Source organism: Anabrus simplex, chromosome 1, assembly GCF_040414725.1.
Source record: "Anabrus simplex isolate iqAnaSimp1 chromosome 1, ASM4041472v1, whole genome shotgun sequence".
Lineage (NCBI taxonomy): Eukaryota > Metazoa > Arthropoda > Insecta > Orthoptera > Tettigoniidae > Anabrus > Anabrus simplex.
The window spans coordinates 1,283,458,402-1,283,472,178 of NC_090265.1; positions in this window are offsets into that span (position 1 = coordinate 1,283,458,402).

Sequence of the window (13,777 nt, forward strand, 5' to 3'; positions counted from 1 at the left end):
ATTATTATAATTACCAGTCGACCGACAAGACTCGTTAAACATGCTTCTATTATGTTCTAATATCATATAGAGTTCATTCATAAAAGTGACATTATTGCTTAAGAAATGCACAATTCTTGTAGAACTCAGGGACAATTCACGGCCAACCCAAAGTCAAACTCGACTTACATTTCAACAAGCTATATTATCTTTGTTTTCAGGCAATTCCCGTATTTATCCTGACCTCAACGTAGTTCGCATTGGAGGCTATTTATATCAGATTTCCCCAGTGTTTTTGATGTTACAACAAATCAGTACCATATTGATGGAGCTAGGGTCTGCATGGCCGGATTCTGATCAAACACAACACCACTGGGAGTTGGATATCAACAATATCCTAATAACATACGCGCCCATATCTACTCCTCAGTGGCCAGAAAGCACGTCTATCAGCTCCTCGATATTCAATTACGAGACTTGAGCAATGGCTTCAGCTTGTTGGTCTCACAACGCACTCGATGTGAAACCTATTCGAGCATAAGCAGGGCTTCCAGTTTCAACCGACTGTCAGTCTATTCCATTACAGCGCGTTTGAGGCAAAATTCAGGAAACACCTTGACAAATAAAATAATGTGAAATTACAGTGACTGTTCAGTTCATAGATCCAACGAGCAATCCGATATAAGAACTTCAGAAACTTCAACCAATAAACAGCTATGAATCACCAAAATATTATCGTCTTGTTTTATGCACTTGTTTTACATACATTCGTCAGAATAGTGCACTGAAACATTTATAATAATCCATCTGATTACAGACCGCACAATCAACACAACATAACCGTGCTATTCTGATGTAGTTGACAGCCAATATATTTCGATACAGGACACAACAGAGTTTAAATGTAAAAATAAAACAGTATCTCTGCTGGAAGATTTTTCTCTCTATAGGTTTCATGGTGTGGGTTACTGTAGTGACGTTCTAGTTCGTGAACCATGGGCACCGGTTGAGTGGCCTACAAGAGGTCCTGAGAGTCGGGATGGCTATGGAATGGGAGTGGGCATCTCAGACATATGCTGAGTCATGAGCCTTCTTGTGCTCAGGAGGCTAGGACTATACAATCCACCAAGGTCCCTAACTCGTTAGAGAAGACATCCTCGCTTGGACTATGTGTAAGTAAGGATAGCGTTCTGCTTCAGAGAATTTACCGAGCTCAGAGGATTTTAACCAAGCCTCGGACCTACGGGAGTAACGGAGTCACACTCCCATTTGAATGGCGAGGGATTCCTTGGAAACAACTCAACGAACGAAGTGTAATTCAATGGGGAGCTATCAATATCAGACATATGCTGAGTCATGGGCCTTCTTGTGCTCAGGAGGCTGGGACTATACAATCCACCAAGGTCCCTAACTCGTTAGAGAAGACATCCTCGCTTGGACTATGTGTAAGTAAGGATAGCGTTCTGCTTCAGAGAATTTACCGAGCTCAGAGGATTTTAACCAAGCCTCGGACCTACGGGAGTAACGGAGTCACACTCCCATTTGAATGGCGAGGGATTCCTTGGAAACAACTCAACGAACGAAGTGTAATTCAATGGGGAGCTATCAATATTAAAGGGGCTTATGGAAGAAAGTAGAACTGACTGAGTCAGTAAAGAGTATGCATCTGGATGTGCTAGGAGTAAATGATACTCGTGTAAGAGAGATAACGAGGAAGAGATAGGAGATTATAATGTGTACTTGACGAGAGTTAAAAAGGGAAAGGCACAGTGCGAGTTAGGGCTGTTCATCAGAAATAATATTGCACGCAACATAGTTTCTGTCAGGCAAGTAAATGAGCGAACGATGTGGATAGATTTGGAATTTGGAGGAATTAGGACGATGATTTCTCAGTGTATTCAACGTATGAGGGTTCAGATGAGGATGATAGTGACGAGTTTTATGAAGCATTGAGTGACATCGTAGTCAGGGTTAACAGCAAGGATAGCATAGCGTTAAAGGGCGATTACAATGCTAGAGTTGGATACAGAACTGAAGTATACGAAAGAGTGATTGGTAAATGCGGGGAAGATATGGAAGCTACTAGGACTGGTGAAGCGTTTGCTGGACTTCTGTGCTAGTATGGGTTCAGCAGTTACGAATACATTCTTCAAGCATAAGGGTATTCACCGCTACACGCGAGAGGGTAGGGATACCAGATCCATACTAGACTATATACTAACCGACTTCAAATTCAGGAAATCTGTTAGATATGTACGGGTTTCTCGGGAATGTTTCGATGATACCGACAACTACATGATCTGTAGTGACCTAAGTATCTCTAGGCCTAGGATAGAGAAAGTGAAATCTGTCTGCAAACGAGTAAGGACAGAAGATCTCAAAGACGAGGAAATTAGACAGAAGTACATGGAGATGATTAGTGAGAAGTAGCACAGTGGACAGTAGGCATGTTCACAATACAGAAAGAGAATGGATGGCACACAAGGATGCTGTAGTAGAAACAGCAAGGGAATGCCTAGGAGCAACTCTGTGTAAAGATGAGAAAAAGCTAACATCTTGGTGGAATGATGAAGTGAGAGCAACTTGTAAACGTAAAAGTAACTGTCAATTGCACAGCAGTGAGAAATGATGGTAGAATGGGTTCTTGGTTAAGGGTACTTGCAGCGGTTAGACAAGGCTATAAATCAGTGGCTTATACTAAGGGCTACCAAGACTATCACTGGACAGGTGGAAGGAATATTTTGAAAATCTTCTCAAGTAAAATGAAATTTCCTGGTGACGCTGTGAACAACTGAGCTCATGGGGAGGAGGGAAATGATGTTGGTGAAATTACGCTTGAGGAAGTGGAAAGGAAGGTAAATAAACTATTTTCATAAGGCAGTAGAAATAGATTAAATTAGACCTTAAATAGTGAAGAATAGTGGGAAGGCAGGGATGAAATAGCTTCATAGAGTAGTAAGATTAGCATGGAGTGTTGGTAAAGTACATTTTGGTCAAAAGTAGTAATTGCACCTATCTATAAGCAAGGGAACAGGAAGGATTGCAACAACTATCGAGGTATCTCATTGATCAGTATACCAGGCAAAGTATTCACTGGCATCTTGGAAGGGAGGGTGGGATCAATGGTTGAGTGGAAGCTGGATGAAAACCAGTTTGTTTTCAGACCACAAAGGAGCAGTCAGGATCAAATTTTCAGTATGCGCCAGGTAAACGTAAAATGCTACGAATGGAACAAACAGTTATATTTATGTTTCGTAGGTCTGGAGAAAACCTTTGACAGGGTACTGAGGGAAGAGATGTTCGCCATACTGGGGGATTATGCGATTAAGGGTAGATAATTGAAGCCAATCAAAGGCATTTATGTTGATAATTGCACTGCAGCGAGAAATGATGGTACAATGAGTTCTTGGTTAAAGGTACTTACAGGGGATAGACAAGGTTTAACCTGTGGTGTATACTGAGGGCTACCAAGGCTATTGGTGAAGCCGTAACATCAAATGAAAACGATGGAAATCCAAAGCACATTATAATATAAGAATCTGACACATTGTTCCATTTACGAAACTTGAACGCAATGAGATAAAACTTCGCTCACATTTCTGAATGCCAGGGATCGGAGGAAGATATTGCAGCCCAGACACTGCGTCCTTCTCCCCTCACCTCACCCCGCGTGGAGTGCTGCTGAATGCACGATAGGTGCCGGGACATGGGGGGGGGGGCTTCGATCCGTCAGATCGCCACTGCTAACGAAGGAGAGATAGCTCAAAGACTCGAAGTTCTCCAGATGTTTCCGAATTGACACATGTGTTCCTCATCGTATATAGGGCCTACTTACTTAATTCCTTCCTGTTCGTGGATTTGGCTAATAGGCTGTTCCGACATCAGATTTCATTCCATCTCTTCATAGGACGACCGATATCTCTTCTTCCCATAGGATGGTATTCCAGGGCAAGTTTTGGGATTCTGTTGTTATCCATACTCAGAACGTGGTTTATCCTGTTTTGGAATATTCTTTCATTCACAGAGAATATATTTAAATGTTGTCTTATCTCTTCATTTCATATTTTATCGTTTAGGGAGTAACTTTTCACTAATCTTAGGAATCTCTTTTCAGATGATTGTATTTTATTATTATAGCTTGTTTTATCCACCCATGCTTCACTTCCATATAACAAAGTTGGTACAGCCATAGTCTTATAGAATTTAAGTTGAGTATCTTCTCTTCCCTTTCCTTTCAGTGTTCGGCGAATTGTCCCACATATGTTGAAATCGATTAAGCTTCTTCTTCACCTCGTCATCATCACTAAAATATATTTCACAACCAAGGTACTCAAATTTGAAACTTGTTCTTCTGGTAGATTGTCAATTGCTATCTTCGCTCTGACAGAATACTTCCCTTGCCATGCTATAACATTGGTTTTCGTTCTGGATAGTCGAAGATAATAACTTTTATAAATGGTGTTTAACTGATGTGTTGATTTCTGAAGTTCATCTTCATCATCCCGCAGGGTAAACTGATGATCTGCATAGCATAGAGCACAGTATTTATGTGTGTGCCTGTATTCATTTTTATTCCAGAGTGCACAGTTCGTTTCCAGTTTCTGATTACTTCAATGATATATATACTGAATAGTGTTGGAGAGAGGCTGCATCCCTGACGTACACCTTGATTAATTAATATTTCTTCCGTTAGTTGGTATCCTAGATCAAACACAATTCTCTTCCTTTTGTACAGATTGGATAACTTGAATAAGATGTTTAGGGCATCCATTTTTTTCCATTATATTCCATAACTGTTCTCTATCTACCCTACCAAAAGCCTTTTCATAGTCGACAAAAGCGACATAAGTATTCAAGTTAAATTCTCTTATCTTCTCCAGTTTCTGTTTGAGGCTAAATATATTATCTGTACAGGATCTGCCTTTTCTAAATCCATATTGTTCTTCCAGTAGGAGATTGTGTGCCATAACCTTAAGTCTATTGTTTATTATTTAACATATATTTTATAGTCAACATTTAATAAACTTATTCCTCAATAGTTACTGCAAGAACTTCGATTTCCTTTCTTGACAAGTGATATTATATTAGCTTTCATCCATTCTTCAGGTTTATTTCTTCTTTTCCAACAAAGATTAATTAAGTGTGACAATATAAATTTAATAATGATCCCACCATATTTGAGCAACTCCGTATTTATATTGTCTAACCCTGGTGCTTTTCTAATTTTGAAGGATTTCAGACCAATATTTTCTTCTATATTTATTAGGTCAATTCCTTCAACGTCGTTATCTATATCTTGATCTTCCTGACTCTCTCCATACTCTCCATTATGCCACAATTCTTCTTCGATTACATTTATATTATCAGTTTCTCTTTCATCACTGTTGAGGTGCTTCATTATCTTATACGGCATCTCTTGCCTACTATGGACATCATCTTCTATTGATTTTAACAACCTATCCCATGATTCCTGCTTGAGTTTTCTCGTTAGTGACTTGCCGTTGTTCCTGCCGTTTTTATATTCTTTCTCATTTTGTGGGGTGCGATGCTGTATCATGTTCAAGTATAATATTTGTTTTTGCTTGACAGGTTCTGAAATTTCTTTATTCCATATTTTATTCCGAGTTTTTCTCCTAAATGTCTTCTTCATTCCAATGAATTCATCTGTTGCCCTCTGAATTGCTGAGGTTATGATTTCCCATTCTTTCTTAATATCAGTACTTGTTAGAATCTGACTGTTGCAGCCAATTTTTATATAAGAGTATTTTATTCCATCATCCTGTAGCTTACAGACTTCTGGTTTCTCTATATATTTCTATTCAGCCTTTTTCTCCATTTAGGAAGAATTCTGATTTTTGCAATGACCAGATAATGTTCTGTGTATAAATCGCTGCCTCTATGTACTCTGACATCTGTTACGTCTGAGCACAACCTTTCATTGACCATTATATAGTCAATAATTGATCGCTGTCCTCTTACAGTCCATGTAAATGTATGTATATCTTTCTTCTCAAAGAAGGTGTTAGTAATTTTAATTTATTATAGGATGCAAATTCTATCAATAATTTGCCATTTTCATTTAAAGTTGGTTCACCTTCATTTCCCACTATTACTGCAATTAGTTTGTTCCATACTCGAGCATTGAGATTACTAGCCAAAATAACAAAGTCACTTTTACATACGTTATCTAACTCTGACTGAAAAACTTCATAAAACTGTTCAGATTCTTCCTGTTTGTTTTCTTCAGGAACATACATGGCTACCAAGGTTAATTTTCCTCTCTCTACCTTCAATCTCAGAACTAAAATCCTTTCATTTATAATGGTGTAGTTTTCTATTTTGTTTTTCCACTTTCTGTCTATAAATATTGCGATCCCTGCTGCAGATCTTTTATCCTGTGTAACTACGCTATAAATCATAGTTCATTTATCCATTTCTTCTGTCCTTTGTAATTTCTTTTTGTCTCGGTAATTACAGCAAAACTTATTTCTTTCCTAGCCAGCTCTCTATCCAGTTCTTCTTCTTTGCCTTTTATGCCTTTCACATTCCGAATTTCCAACTTTAATGCATCGCTAATTCCAAATCGTTTGTCCCTTGATCTTGCCTTTGACGTCATCATAGAATCCGTCTGCTTATTCATCTGAGATTTATGAATGAGGTAAGTTTTTAAGTGGAAGAGTTACCACCACTTCGCACAACCCCCAAACTGGAGGATCAGGGACTCTTCTGTCCGGGTTACCATACCTTAGCCGAGGGACCCAGTTTTAAAGCGCTAGGTACTCGCTCTCACTCATCCTCATGAGGGGTAGGATTTGCTGGTTACATTAACAGATAGACTGTCAACTGAAGCAATTCATGAGTTTTAATGGCAGCACTTACTCGGCATAAGTACAGCTCCCGAGGTTCAACAACGAGCCACTGAGCCTCCTCCTTTACCCGGGCTTCGGGCCGGCACTAGGAAATCAGAGTCATTAATTAATATTTCTTCTGTTAGCTTGTATCCTAGATCTAACACAATTCTCATAGTTCTGACTCAATTGTACCGATAACAGAATGCTGGTAGGCAGCTAAACTGAATGCAATCTTTCAGGTTTAGTGTTCCCTTAGGTTGGTTGGAATCGAACCTGTGATCAAGGGTCGGACACCACCACTGATCTCCAGAGGAATCTAATAAACTAGTTAATGATGGATACGACTGTGGTAATGCTGTACATTTCTAAATTTTAATAATACTAATAGTAATAGTAATAGTAATAATAATAATAATAATAATAATAATAATAATAATAATAATAATAATAATAATAATAATAATAATAATAGTGCATGGTATCTGTATAGGTTTGGTGGTGACCTGATGAGGATAAAATGAACAGCGAAAACTTTACAAACACCTAGTCCTCAAGCCAGGGGAATTGAGAGTACGAGGGGGTTGATTCTGAGAATTGAACCGGGCCCATCGGACCAAAGGCAAGTATTCCATCCATTTTCCACAAAGCCGGACTTTAATTTGCTAAATCTTAGTCTACCATCTCCACTGATCAGGTGTTGATTATTGACAGTAGCAGAGACCAGGGCAGGAGCTTGTGAACCAGCCCTGACAACAGGCTTCTCCGTTGGCTACTTGCTGCAGCTCAAAGCATTTAGGGCTTGGCATTCACTAAACCAAATATCGAAAAGGGGTAACCTAAGTCTAGTGGTAGCCCACGTCTCGACTCCAGCATACGCCATTGGATGTAATCATTCACATTTAAGTGGATCATCTGCTGATATATCTAAAGTGGCAGGAAGGGATTCAATTAGGTGGAAATATAGTAAGCAGTCTGGCCTATGCTGACGACTTGGTCTTTATGGCAGATTGTGCCGAAAGCGTTCAGTCTAATATCTTGGAACTTGAAAATAGGTGCAATGAGTATGGTAAGAAAGTAGCCTTTCAAAGACTAAATTGATGTCAGTAGGTAATAAATTCGAGAGAACTGAATGTCACGTTGGTGATACAAAGCTGGAACAGGTAGATAAAGTATTTAGGACGTGTGTTCTCCAAGGATGGTAGTATAGTAAGTGAGATTGAATCAAGATGCAGTAAAGCTAAAGTTGTGAGCTCGCAATTGTGATCAACAGTATTCTGTAAGAAGGAAGTCAGCTCCCGGATGAAACTATCTTTACATAGTTTTCTGTTTTCAGACCAACTTTGCTTTACGGAAGTGAAAGCTGGGTGACTCAGGATATCTTATTCATAACTTAGAAGAAACAGACATACAAGTAGCGAGAATGATTGCTGGTACAAACAGATTGGAACAATGGCAGGAGGGTACTCAGAATGAGAATATAAAGGCTGAGTTAGGAATGAACTCGATGGATGAAGCTATATGCATAAACCGGCTTCAGTGGTGGGGTCATGTGAGGCGAATGGAGGAGGATAGATTGCCTAGGGGAATAATGGACTCAGTTATGGAGGGTACGAGAAGTAAGGGGAGAGGAAGTCGACAATGGTTAGACTCGTTTTCTAAGGATTTAAAGGTAAGAGATATAGAACTAAAAGAGGCCACAGAAGTAGTTACAAACAGAGGATTGTGGTAGCGTTTAGTAAATTTACAGAGACATAGAGGTAAGTGGTATAGAACTAAATGAGGCCGCAGAAGTAGTTACAAACAGAGGATTGTGGTAGCGTTTAGTAAATTTACAGAGACATAGAGGTAAGAGGTATAGAACTAAATGAGGCCACTGAAGTAGTTACAGAGGATTGTGGTAGTGTTTAGTAAATTTACAGAGACATAGAGGTAAGAGGTATAGAACTAAATGAGGCCGCAGAAGTAGTTACAAACAGAGGATTGTGGTAGCGTTCAGTAAATTTACAGAGGCTTGCAGACTGAACGCTGAGAGGCATAAAGGTATATAATGATGTATATATGTATAAATTAAACAAAGTAATGTAGTTTACAGCAGCAGCTCTTATACTCGTAGTTTACGCGGACTCGTAAACCACTTTCACAAAGATCTAGGCTGAGCGAACTCTCTGCTTGCTTACAACTGAAATTGTTATAATTAGTTGTTAGTAAACATATTCTAGTTGTTAAGTTCAGCTGAAATATGGTAATACCTTTCAATTAACATGCGCAGCTTTAATAGGTACTTTGGAATCGACCATTAGAATTAATTTTAGAATTTTTAAAATAATGAAATTCTTGTCAGTTGTGTATAGAGTTGAGGATGTGATTTCCTCACCTCATACCAAATTACTGTAGTCCTGTTAATAATGATAATACTATTACTACTGCTAATAAATAATAATAGACTAATAATAATAATAATAACTATGCACAAGTCAAATATTACGAAATTCGGTGGACTCCTTGAATAATTCCGTGAGCCCTACGTAGATCCAAGAACCACAGATTGGGGACCTTGTTATATGACACCAGCCACATATATTTTTTAAAGATTTTTCCGACTGAAGTGTTACCAAGCTGCCTTGGATCTAGAAGTGCGGTTATATTCTCGTAGTATCTGTAAATTATTCCTGTTCTTCTTCTTCTTTTCTTTTCTTCTGCTTCTTAATCTTGTTCTTGGCGTTTTCTAATTACTTGAAGTCAGCCTCACATATGCATTAAGCCAAGTGTTACAACTGATTGACTGTCTTGACGCCACCCTCATGTGGGAGAATGCGTTGGTAGTGTTATTTGTTGTAGACGGACAGAAATAACCTGCCCTCGACCGATAGAGAAATTAACCAACCCGAGAATCGACCTAGAACCCTCTGAACTGATCATTCAGCCAAGGACCCTGATCATGTAGCATCTGGAAATCGTCGAGGAGGAAAAGAAACTTTACTCATGATAATCCCCGGAAATGCCTGGACTGAAACTTCAGATCTTCAAATGATCCAATTGTTAAATATTATACATTCGGTGGTGGAAATTTCTTTGAAATACCGTATTAGCTAACGATATTTTATTGTAAACAGAACGCGTACCGGTTTTATTGTTGGAGTTTTTCTTTCTAGTGGTTTACCGTAGCACTAACACATCGATGTTCTTTGGCGACGCAAGGATAGGAAAGCGTCAGAATTGCGAAGGATGTGGTCTTGTCCTTAACTAAGGTACAGCCCCGGCATTTGCCTGGTGTGAAAATGGGAAACCGTGGAATACAGTCTTCAGGACTGGTGACGGTAGAATTCAAACCCATCATCTCCTGAATGCAAGTTTACGCTACGCTACCCTAAGCACACGGACAACTCGCTCGGAACATTGTTAGAGTCTCTACATGTTATTAATAATGTGCCTGCTGTTTAGTGAAGTACATGGAGGCTACGATGTTAATTTAATTCATGGAACTCGAATCGCTTGGTAAGGATTTCAACAAAGATACGATCTATGCGCCAATTATAGACTTCACTGAACTCCCTTAGGAGAAACTTTACTAATTCACTACCTCTTAGAGCAGAGACAGAGAGCGCCTGGTTGTATGTGGTTGCGGGTTACGTGACTTGAATCAGTATATCTAGTGTGAAAATCTTATTAGAGTTGCGTGCTTTAAAAGTCAAGACCTGTCTGTCTACCCGTCAGTCACAACCCCTATCTGGCTTTTCAGTTGTGTTTAGACTGGAAGTTTGATAATTTAAGATATATGCAAGATTTGTACTCAAACACGTATCCATGTTTTCCTCCTCTCTCCACTGAACTATTGCCAGGGTGATTATAACTATTTAAGGACACACACAAGGCTATCTCAAAAGTTTAAATTCAAACCTGTGGCACAATCAGCCCAATTTTATGGCTTGACTGCCAAGACGACTGCTGCCTAGCCAAAAGTAAGCATATACTGAAGTGCCATGTGGTTATTTTGGCGACATCTTCAGACATCTCATATCATACAGCTCGGCAATTGGCCTCACCAGGCTGAGTCTCGAGCCCTCAACCTAGAATTAAAAGTTCTGAACTGGCTGCGTCGAATCCTGTTCCTGTACGTAAGGAAGTTCAAAACTTCTATTTAATACAGCCATTAAACATACAAGAGCTCTGCATAAGGTTTATATATCTCAGTTAAGAAACCAATGGGGGAAGTGATCATTCTACATCTTATCCGACACAAGAAGTAACAGCCGAAAATTCGAAATGTACATAGATGCGTTTGATTGGTTCCACTGAAAAAAATGCTCTACTAAAAGGAAATCGCAAATCTTATTGTACCTGTATTGAACATTTAAAGCTAATTCAGCGAACTTACATATCAAAAGCAGATGTACCTTAATTAGGGCAAGGGTCGTTTCCTTCCCACTCCTAGGCCTATACTTCCCCATTGTTGCCGTAAGACCTAACTGTGTCAATGCGACGTAATGCAAATAGTAAAAAAAGATATTGTCCTTGGTCAGTCATCTGTTGGAGAACAGACAGTATCAGTCGGAAAATCCACCACTGCTACCATCCAGGAAAGCTTCAAACTTTCAAGCTTATGGTGTCAGTTTTCACAGGCAAGTCCCTATAATACTGACCACAAGTTGAAGTCCGGAAAGTTAAGATCGGGATTACCACAAGGCCACTCAGAAGTGGAGAAGAAGTCTGGTACATTGGACTTCAAACACATTTGAATCATCTTTACCTTATGAATTTGCACAGACTCTTTCTGGAAGGTCCAGACCTCATTTTTAACACAATGTGGTTCAAATCTGGTTGAAATCTTTTAAGAGGGATCCAGAACAATTTTCAAATACATTCTGCTACTTGCTTTTACTCCTTTTTCTCAAAAATGAAGCCTGGTGGGCTCCTCATAGCTCACCCCGCACCTAATTATGACTGAGAAGCGGTGACTCTTCTGGACTTTAGAAACATTCTCAAGAGCTTTTTGCCACATACACTCTGTCATTCTGGTGGTTAAAGCTCGCTTCTATGCTGAAGACTTTCTCATCCGCAATAGCATCCATTCCGCGATAGATGACTGGCCAAGGAGACACCTTGTGTGCGAGATAACGGTTGTTATTTTGAAGACTAATTGGTGAAAATGGTGTTAAACATAAAACAGAAGATTGAAAAATATCAAAACATATTCCACTTATTAAAAAATAGCCATTGTCAGTATTTATGGCTAGACTAGGTATCCCCTTTCAGTCATGTCCTTGATCAATGTACTGCACCCTGGTGGGGGTGTGATAAGCGTCATGCAATTGTAATTATGATGAATTATTGAGGAATATATATTTCATGTTCAGAATAAATAGTATCTTACTGTACATACAGTAAGAACAGGCCAGGCCGAGATGGCAGGTTTCACCATACCACAGAATGTTGTCTCCAGTGAGATTAACAAACACAATAAGGGACAGAATTAGGTTTCTCAGAATTTGTGACAACAAGGAAAGAGAGAGGGTAACTTGTTGCCAAAGTTTTCATAGCCCCGGGCAGTCTTGGTAGTAGCAACAGCGCAGGGAGCCGGGTGCAAATTGCTGAGAAATGATGGCGAGGTATCTCCATGTAACTAGCGGGAGTGGAACACGGGGTTGGCACTGGAAGAAAAAAATATGAGCCTTCCCGGTCACGTGGTTAAGGTGGACCAATGGAAAAATTCACTTGACCAAAGCAAGGCGACAACTTCGTATTGTAAGAAGCACTAGCGAGGCTAACTCCGTGGATTAAACTGATAGAAAGAAGTGAAATATCGATTCAGAATAAAGTGGAATTTAGGAGCCTTACTATACCATAAAACTCATATAAAGTTAATAATTGCGGGAGATTGCACGGTGAAATTCTGAGAATTCATGGACGCTATTCGTTGATTGGCTGAAGGCAAAGGACGCCACAATAGAGCGCGAAATCCCGAGCCGGGATACGGCAGCTAAATTCGCGAATATATCCATTAGCAGCGAACGATAATAGTTGAGAATTGGTATAGAGTATTTGAGAACATAATTACATCATTGGATCATATATTTAAGCCACAGGCCAAACAGCAAACTGTCGTATGAAGATATCGGGACTGTGCGTTCCAAGATGACCTCCGTTGAACTCGGAAGAGAGGGGATACAAGTATAAATATGAGGTCGTATACTAGGACTCGAAAGTACTTCTGATATTGTGTTCGAGCCGTGACTACGCCAGTGGTGCGCGTGTGTACTTACTCGTGGAGTAGAGTTCGAAGTATTATATTGTTATATAGTACAGTGATTCAGGACGTGATGTAGCTCATATTACAGTCTTGAGCAGTCTACTAGTATGAAGTGTTTCAAATAGACAGGACTCAGTAAAGCCTAACTTACGGAGTGTGAGATTCTACCAACAGATTAGGAAGTGCGTTACATGAGAACGGTCACGAGTGTTTATGTCACCTAGTAAATAGTCCATTCTAAACTGATACCTGGTCAGCTACACGAGCGTGAGACGGGAAATTCAAGTGCGCGCACGGGTCGTTGTAAAAGGAATCCCGAGGTATCCCATGCTCCTAGTGTCCGGGAAAGGAATGAAGAATGTATATTTACATTAAGTGGGCTAGATACAAGGCCGAGAGTGTAAAATTTGTGAATAGAATTTAGGGTGGAAATTATTCCAAAGTGCAACAGCTAATTTATTTGTTTTTATTCAAAATGTGTAAAGTTGAAAAGGGTCAAGGATTAATTCTTCAAGCTGGCATGAATACCAGTGGAATGCATTGCTAAAAACCGGAGTGGCTATGGCTTCTCGTCCGGTTTTAGCAGACTACAATGGCAGAGTTGAGTACCTTTTAACATATTTATAGAGTGCTATCGTTAGGGGGAGGAAATCATATTTTATCATGGTAACTTGATTGTGAAACGAGCCGTTACGGCTCG